Below are 9,841 nucleotides of genomic sequence, written 5' to 3'. Positions count from 1 at the left end.
ACACAGCCAAAGCCTTTCAGCATGACAACGCCCCAGAGATCACACAGCCAAAGCCTTTCAGCATGACAACGCCCCAGGGATCACACAGCCAAAGCCTTTCAGCATGACAACGCCCCAGAGATCACACAGCCAAAGCCTTTCAGCATGACAACGCCCCAGAGATCACACAGCCAAAGCCTTTCAGCATGACAACGCCCCAGAGATCACACAGCCAAAGCCTTTCAGCATGACAACGCCCCAGAGATCACACAGCCAAAGCCTTTCAGCATGACAACGCCCCAGAGATCACACAGCCAAAGCCTTTCAGCATGACAACGCCCCAGATCACACAGCCAAAGCCTTTCAGCATGACAACGCCCCAGTCACACAGCCAAAGCCTTTCAGCATGACAACGCCCCAGAGATCACACAGCCAAAGCCTTTCAGCATGACAACGCCCCGAGATCACACAGCCAAAGCCTTTCAGCATGACAACGCCCCAGAGATCACACAGCCAAAGCCTTTCAGCATGACAACGCCCCAGAGATCACACAGCCAAAGCCTTTCAGCATGACAACGCCCCAGATCACACAGCCAAAGCCTTTCAGCATGACAACGCCCCAGAGATCACACAGCCAAAGCCTTTCAGCATGACAACGCCCCAGAGATCACACAGCCAAAGCCTTTCAGCATGACAACGCCCCAGAGATCACACAGCCAAAGCCTTTCAGCATGACAACGCCCCGAGATCACACAGCCAAAGCCTTTCAGCATGACAACGCCCCAGAGATCACACAGCCAAAGCCTTTCAGCATGACAACGCCCCGAGATCACACAGCCAAAGCCTTTCAGCATGACAACGCCCCAGATCACACAGCCAAAGCCTTTCAGCATGACAACGCCCCAGAGATCACACAGCCAAAGCCTTTCAGCATGACAACGCCCCAGAGATCACACAGCCAAAGCCTTTCAGCATGACAACGCCCCAGAGATCACACAGCCAAAGCCTTTCAGCATGACAACGCCCCAGAGATCACACAGCCAAAGCCTTTCAGCATGACAACGCCCCGAGATCACACAGCCAAAGCCTTTCAGCATGACAACGCCCCAGAGATCACACAGCCAAAGCCTTTCAGCATGACAACGCCCCAGATCACACAGCCAAAGCCTTTCAGCATGACAACGCCCCAGAGATCACACAGCCAAAGCCTTTCAGCATGACAACGCCCCAGAGATCACACAGCCAAAGCCTTTCAGCATGACAACGCCCCAGAGATCACACAGCCAAAGCCTTTCAGCATGACAACGCCCCGAGATCACACAGCCAAAGCCTTTCAGCATGACAACGCCCCAGGATCACACAGCCAAAGCCTTTCAGCATGACAACGCCCCGAGATCACACAGCCAAAGCCTTTCAGCATGACAACGCCCCCAGATCACACAGCCAAAGCCTTTCAGCATGACAACGCCCCCGAGATCACACAGCCAAAGCCTTTCAGCATGACAACGCCCCAGAGATCACACAGCCAAAGCCTTTCAGCATGACAACGCCCCCAGATCACACAGCCAAAGCCTTTCAGCATGACAACGCCCCAGAGATCACACAGCCAAAGCCTTTCAGCATGACAACGCCCCAGAGATCACACAGCCAAAGCCTTTCAGCATGACAACGCCCCAGAGATCACACAGCCAAAGCCTTTCAGCATGACAACGCCCCAGAGATCACACAGCCAAAGCCTTTCAGCATGACAACGCCCCAGCGATCACACAGCCAAAGCCTTTCAGCATGACAACGCCCCAGAGATCACACAGCCAAAGCCTTTCAGCATGACAACGCCCCAGAGATCACACAGCCAAAGCCTTTCAGCATGACAACGCCCCAGAGATCACACAGCCAAAGCCTTTCAGCATGACAACGCCCCAGAGATCACACAGCCAAAGCCTTTCAGCATGACAACGCCCCAGAGATCACACAGCCAAAGCCTTTCAGCATGACAACGCCCCAGAGATCACACAGCCAAAGCCTTTCAGCATGACAACGCCCCAAGATCACACAGCCAAAGCCTTTCAGCATGACAACGCCCCAGAGATCACACAGCCAAAGCCTTTCAGCATGACAACGCCCCGAGATCACACAGCCAAAGCCTTTCAGCATGACAACGCCCCAGAGATCACACAGCCAAAGCCTTTCAGCATGACAACGCCCCAGAGATCACACAGCCAAAGCCTTTCAGCATGACAACGCCCCAGAGATCACACAGCCAAAGCCTTTCAGCATGACAACGCCCCAGATCACACAGCCAAAGCCTTTCAGCATGACAACGCCCCGGATCACACAGCCAAAGCCTTTCAGCATGACAACGCCCCAGAGATCACACAGCCAAAGCCTTTCAGCATGACAACGCCCCAGAGATCACACAGCCAAAGCCTTTCAGCATGACAACGCCCCAGAGATCACACAGCCAAAGCCTTTCAGCATGACAACGCCCCAGAGATCACACAGCCAAAGCCTTTCAGCATGACAACGCCCCGGATCACACAGCCAAAGCCTTTCAGCATGACAACGCCCCAGATCACACAGCCAAAGCCTTTCAGCATGACAACGCCCCCAGATCACACAGCCAAAGCCTTTCAGCATGACAACGCCCCAGAGATCACACAGCCAAAGCCTTTCAGCATGACAACGCCCCAGAGATCACACAGCCAAAGCCTTTCAGCATGACAACGCCCCAGAGATCACACAGCCAAAGCCTTTCAGCATGACAACGCCCCAGAGATCACACAGCCAAAGCCTTTCAGCATGACAACGCCCCAGAGATCACACAGCCAAAGCCTTTCAGCATGACAACGCCCCAGAGATCACACAGCCAAAGCCTTTCAGCATGACAACGCCCCGAGATCACACAGCCAAAGCCTTTCAGCATGACAACGCCCCAGAGATCACACAGCCAAAGCCTTTCAGCATGACAACGCCCCAGAGATCACACAGCCAAAGCCTTTCAGCATGACAACGCCCCAGATCACACAGCCAAAGCCTTTCAGCATGACAACGCCCCAGAGATCACACAGCCAAAGCCTTTCAGCATGACAACGCCCCAGAGATCACACAGCCAAAGCCTTTCAGCATGACAACGCCCCAGATCACACAGCCAAAGCCTTTCAGCATGACAACGCCCCAGAGATCACACAGCCAAAGCCTTTCAGCATGACAACGCCCCAGATCACACAGCCAAAGCCTTTCAGCATGACAACGCCCCAGATCACACAGCCAAAGCCTTTCAGCATGACAACGCCCCAGATCACACAGCCAAAGCCTTTCAGCATGACAACGCCCCAGAGATCACACAGCCAAAGCCTTTCAGCATGACAACGCCCCCGAGATCACACAGCCAAAGCCTTTCAGCATGACAACGCCCCAGATCACACAGCCAAAGCCTTTCAGCATGACAACGCCCCCGAGATCACACAGCCAAAGCCTTTCAGCATGACAACGCCCCAGAGATCACACAGCCAAAGCCTTTCAGCATGACAACGCCCCAGATCACACAGCCAAAGCCTTTCAGCATGACAACGCCCCAGAGATCACACAGCCAAAGCCTTTCAGCATGACAACGCCCCAGAGATCACACAGCCAAAGCCTTTCAGCATGACAACGCCCCAGAGATCACACAGCCAAAGCCTTTCAGCATGACAACGCCCCAGAGATCACACAGCCAAAGCCTTTCAGCATGACAACGCCCCAGAGATCACACAGCCAAAGCCTTTCAGCATGACAACGCCCCAGAGATCACACAGCCAAAGCCTTTCAGCATGACAACGCCCCAGAGATCACACAGCCAAAGCCTTTCAGCATGACAACGCCCCAGAGATCACACAGCCAAAGCCTTTCAGCATGACAACGCCCCGAGATCACACAGCCAAAGCCTTTCAGCATGACAACGCCCCAGATCACACAGCCAAAGCCTTTCAGCATGACAACGCCCCAGAGATCACACAGCCAAAGCCTTTCAGCATGACAACGCCCCAGAGATCACACAGCCAAAGCCTTTCAGCATGACAACGCCCCAGAGATCACACAGCCAAAGCCTTTCAGCATGACAACGCCCCGAGATCACACAGCCAAAGCCTTTCAGCATGACAACGCCCCGAGATCACACAGCCAAAGCCTTTCAGCATGACAACGCCCCGAGATCACACAGCCAAAGCCTTTCAGCATGACAACGCCCCAGAGATCACACAGCCAAAGCCTTTCAGCATGACAACGCCCCGAGATCACACAGCCAAAGCCTTTCAGCATGACAACGCCCCAGGATCACACAGCCAAAGCCTTTCAGCATGACAACGCCCCGAGATCACACAGCCAAAGCCTTTCAGCATGACAACGCCCCAGAGATCACACAGCCAAAGCCTTTCAGCATGACAACGCCCCAGAGATCACACAGCCAAAGCCTTTCAGCATGACAACGCCCCAGAGATCACACAGCCAAAGCCTTTCAGCATGACAACGCCCCAGAGATCACACAGCCAAAGCCTTTCAGCATGACAACGCCCCAGAGATCACACAGCCAAAGCCTTTCAGCATGACAACGCCCCAGAGATCACACAGCCAAAGCCTTTCAGCATGACAACGCCCCCAGATCACACAGCCAAAGCCTTTCAGCATGACAACGCCCCAGAGATCACACAGCCAAAGCCTTTCAGCATGACAACGCCCCAGAGATCACACAGCCAAAGCCTTTCAGCATGACAACGCCCCAGATCACACAGCCAAAGCCTTTCAGCATGACAACGCCCCAGAGATCACACAGCCAAAGCCTTTCAGCATGACAACGCCCCAGAGATCACACAGCCAAAGCCTTTCAGCATGACAACGCCCCAGAGATCACACAGCCAAAGCCTTTCAGCATGACAACGCCCCAGAGATCACACAGCCAAAGCCTTTCAGCATGACAACGCCCCAGAGATCACACAGCCAAAGCCTTTCAGCATGACAACGCCCCAGATCACACAGCCAAAGCCTTTCAGCATGACAACGCCCCAGATCACACAGCCAAAGCCTTTCAGCATGACAACGCCCCAGATCACACAGCCAAAGCCTTTCAGCATGACAACGCCCCGAGAATCACACAGCCAAAGCCTTTCAGCATGACAACGCCCCAGAGATCACACAGCCAAAGCCTTTCAGCATGACAACGCCCCAGAGATCACACAGCCAAAGCCTTTCAGCATGACAACGCCCCAGAGATCACACAGCCAAAGCCTTTCAGCATGACAACGCCCCAGAGATCACACAGCCAAAGCCTTTCAGCATGACAACGCCCCAGATCACACAGCCAAAGCCTTTCAGCATGACAACGCCCCAGATCACACAGCCAAAGCCTTTCAGCATGACAACGCCCCAGAGATCACACAGCCAAAGCCTTTCAGCATGACAACGCCCCAGAGATCACACAGCCAAAGCCTTTCAGCATGACAACGCCCCAGAGATCACACAGCCAAAGCCTTTCAGCATGACAACGCCCCAGAGATCACACAGCCAAAGCCTTTCAGCATGACAACGCCCCAGAGATCACACAGCCAAAGCCTTTCAGCATGACAACGCCCCAGAGATCACACAGCCAAAGCCTTTCAGCATGACAACGCCCCAGGATCACACAGCCAAAGCCTTTCAGCATGACAACGCCCCCAGATCACACAGCCAAAGCCTTTCAGCATGACAACGCCCCAGAGATCACACAGCCAAAGCCTTTCAGCATGACAACGCCCCAGAGATCACACAGCCAAAGCCTTTCAGCATGACAACGCCCCAGAATCACACAGCCAAAGCCTTTCAGCATGACAACGCCCCAGAGATCACACAGCCAAAGCCTTTCAGCATGACAACGCCCCAGATCACACAGCCAAAGCCTTTCAGCATGACAACGCCCCGAGATCACACAGCCAAAGCCTTTCAGCATGACAACGCCCCAGAGATCACACAGCCAAAGCCTTTCAGCATGACAACGCCCCGAGATCACACAGCCAAAGCCTTTCAGCATGACAACGCCCCAGAGATCACACAGCCAAAGCCTTTCAGCATGACAACGCCCCAGAATCACACAGCCAAAGCCTTTCAGCATGACAACGCCCCAGAGATCACACAGCCAAAGCCTTTCAGCATGACAACGCCCGAGATCACACAGCCAAAGCCTTTCAGCATGACAACGCCCCAGATCACACAGCCAAAGCCTTTCAGCATGACAACGCCCCAGAGATCACACAGCCAAAGCCTTTCAGCATGACAACGCCCCAGAGATCACACAGCCAAAGCCTTTCAGCATGACAACGCCCCAGAGATCACACAGCCAAAGCCTTTCAGCATGACAACGCCCCAGAATCACACAGCCAAAGCCTTTCAGCATGACAACGCCCCAGAGATCACACAGCCAAAGCCTTTCAGCATGACAACGCCCCAGAGATCACACAGCCAAAGCCTTTCAGCATGACAACGCCCCGAGATCACACAGCCAAAGCCTTTCAGCATGACAACGCCCCAGAATCACACAGCCAAAGCCTTTCAGCATGACAACGCCCGAGATCACACAGCCAAAGCCTTTCAGCATGACAACGCCCCAGAGATCACACAGCCAAAGCCTTTCAGCATGACAACGCCCCGAGATCACACAGCCAAAGCCTTTCAGCATGACAACGCCCCAGAGATCACACAGCCAAAGCCTTTCAGCATGACAACGCCCCAGATCACACAGCCAAAGCCTTTCAGCATGACAACGCCCCCGAGATCACACAGCCAAAGCCTTTCAGCATGACAACGCCCCAGAGATCACACAGCCAAAGCCTTTCAGCATGACAACGCCCAGAGATCACACAGCCAAAGCCTTTCAGCATGACAACGCCCCAGAGATCACACAGCCAAAGCCTTTCAGCATGACAACGCCCCCAGATCACACAGCCAAAGCCTTTCAGCATGACAACGCCCCAGAGATCACACAGCCAAAGCCTTTCAGCATGACAACGCCCCGAGATCACACAGCCAAAGCCTTTCAGCATGACAACGCCCCAGATCACACAGCCAAAGCCTTTCAGCATGACAACGCCCCAGAGATCACACAGCCAAAGCCTTTCAGCATGACAACGCCCCAGATCACACAGCCAAAGCCTTTCAGCATGACAACGCCCCAAGATCACACAGCCAAAGCCTTTCAGCATGACAACGCCCCAGAGATCACACAGCCAAAGCCTTTCAGCATGACAACGCCCCAGATCACACAGCCAAAGCCTTTCAGCATGACAACGCCCCAGAGATCACACAGCCAAAGCCTTTCAGCATGACAACGCCCCAGAGATCACACAGCCAAAGCCTTTCAGCATGACAACGCCCCAGAGATCACACAGCCAAAGCCTTTCAGCATGACAACGCCCCGAGATCACACAGCCAAAGCCTTTCAGCATGACAACGCCCCAGAGATCACACAGCCAAAGCCTTTCAGCATGACAACGCCCCAGAGATCACACAGCCAAAGCCTTTCAGCATGACAACGCCCCAGAGATCACACAGCCAAAGCCTTTCAGCATGACAACGCCCCAGAGATCACACAGCCAAAGCCTTTCAGCATGACAACGCCCCAGAGATCACACAGCCAAAGCCTTTCAGCATGACAACGCCCCAGAGATCACACAGCCAAAGCCTTTCAGCATGACAACGCCCCAGAGATCACACAGCCAAAGCCTTTCAGCATGACAACGCCCCAGAGATCACACAGCCAAAGCCTTTCAGCATGACAACGCCCCAGAGATCACACAGCCAAAGCCTTTCAGCTATGACAACGCCCCGAGAGATCACACAGCCAAAGCCTTTCAGCATGACAACGCCCCGAGATCACACAGCCAAAGCCTTTCAGCATGACAACGCCCCAGAGATCACACAGCCAAAGCCTTTCAGCATGACAACGCCCCAGAGATCACACAGCCAAAGCCTTTCAGCATGACAACGCCCCAGAGATCACACAGCCAAAGCCTTTCAGCATGACAACGCCCCGGAGATCACACAGCCAAAGCCTTTCAGCATGACAACGCCCCAGAGATCACACAGCCAAAGCCTTTCAGCATGACAACGCCCCAGAGATCACACAGCCAAAGCCTTTCAGCATGACAACGCCCCAGAGATCACACAGCCAAAGCCTTTCAGCATGACAACGCCCCAGAGATCACACAGCCAAAGCCTTTCAGCATGACAACGCCCCGAGATCACACAGCCAAAGCCTTTCAGCATGACAACGCCCCCAGATCACACAGCCAAAGCCTTTCAGCATGACAACGCCCCAGAGATCACACAGCCAAAGCCTTTCAGCATGACAACGCCCCAGATCACACAGCCAAAGCCTTTCAGCATGACAACGCCCCAGAGATCACACAGCCAAAGCCTTTCAGCATGACAACGCCCCAGAGATCACACAGCCAAAGCCTTTCAGCATGACAACGCCCCAGAGATCACACAGCCAAAGCCTTTCAGCATGACAACGCCCCAGAATCACACAGCCAAAGCCTTTCAGCATGACAACGCCCCAGAGATCACACAGCCAAAGCCTTTCAGCATGACAACGCCCCAGAGATCACACAGCCAAAGCCTTTCAGCATGACAACGCCCCGAGATCACACAGCCAAAGCCTTTCAGCATGACAACGCCCCGAGATCACACAGCCAAAGCCTTTCAGCATGACAACGCCCCGAGATCACACAGCCAAAGCCTTTCAGCATGACAACGCCCCAGAGATCACACAGCCAAAGCCTTTCAGCATGACAACGCCCCAGAGATCACACAGCCAAAGCCTTTCAGCATGACAACGCCCCGAGATCACACAGCCAAAGCCTTTCAGCATGACAACGCCCCAGAGATCACACAGCCAAAGCCTTTCAGCATGACAACGCCCGAGATCACACAGCCAAAGCCTTTCAGCATGACAACGCCCCGAGATCACACAGCCAAAGCCTTTCAGCATGACAACGCCCCAGAGATCACACAGCCAAAGCCTTTCAGCATGACAACGCCCCAGAGATCACACAGCCAAAGCCTTTCAGCATGACAACGCCCCAGAGATCACACAGCCAAAGCCTTTCAGCATGACAACGCCCCAGAGATCACACAGCCAAAGCCTTTCAGCATGACAACGCCCCAGAGATCACACAGCCAAAGCCTTTCAGCATGACAACGCCCCAGAGATCACACAGCCAAAGCCTTTCAGCATGACAACGCCCCAGAGATCACACAGCCAAAGCCTTTCAGCATGACAACGCCCCAGAGATCACACAGCCAAAGCCTTTCAGCATGACAACGCCCCAGAGATCACACAGCCAAAGCCTTTCAGCATGACAACGCCCCAGAGATCACACAGCCAAAGCCTTTCAGCATGACAACGCCCCAGATCACACAGCCAAAGCCTTTCAGCATGACAACGCCCCAGAGATCACACAGCCAAAGCCTTTCAGCATGACAACGCCCCAGAGATCACACAGCCAAAGCCTTTCAGCATGACAACGCCCCAGAGATCACACAGCCAAAGCCTTTCAGCATGACAACGCCCCCGAGATCACACAGCCAAAGCCTTTCAGCATGACAACGCCCCGAGATCACACAGCCAAAGCCTTTCAGCATGACAACGCCCCAGAGATCACACAGCCAAAGCCTTTCAGCATGACAACGCCCCAGAGATCACACAGCCAAAGCCTTTCAGCATGACAACGCCCCAGAGATCACACAGCCAAAGCCTTTCAGCATGACAACGCCCCAGAGATCACACAGCCAAAGCCTTTCAGCATGACAACGCCCCAGAGATCACACAGCCAAAGCCTTTCAGCATGACAACGCC

The sequence above is a fragment of the Coregonus clupeaformis genome, unplaced genomic scaffold, assembly GCF_020615455.1.
Source record: "Coregonus clupeaformis isolate EN_2021a unplaced genomic scaffold, ASM2061545v1 scaf0766, whole genome shotgun sequence".
NCBI lineage: Eukaryota > Metazoa > Chordata > Actinopteri > Salmoniformes > Salmonidae > Coregonus > Coregonus clupeaformis.
Note: the sequence above shows the minus strand (reverse complement) of the source record.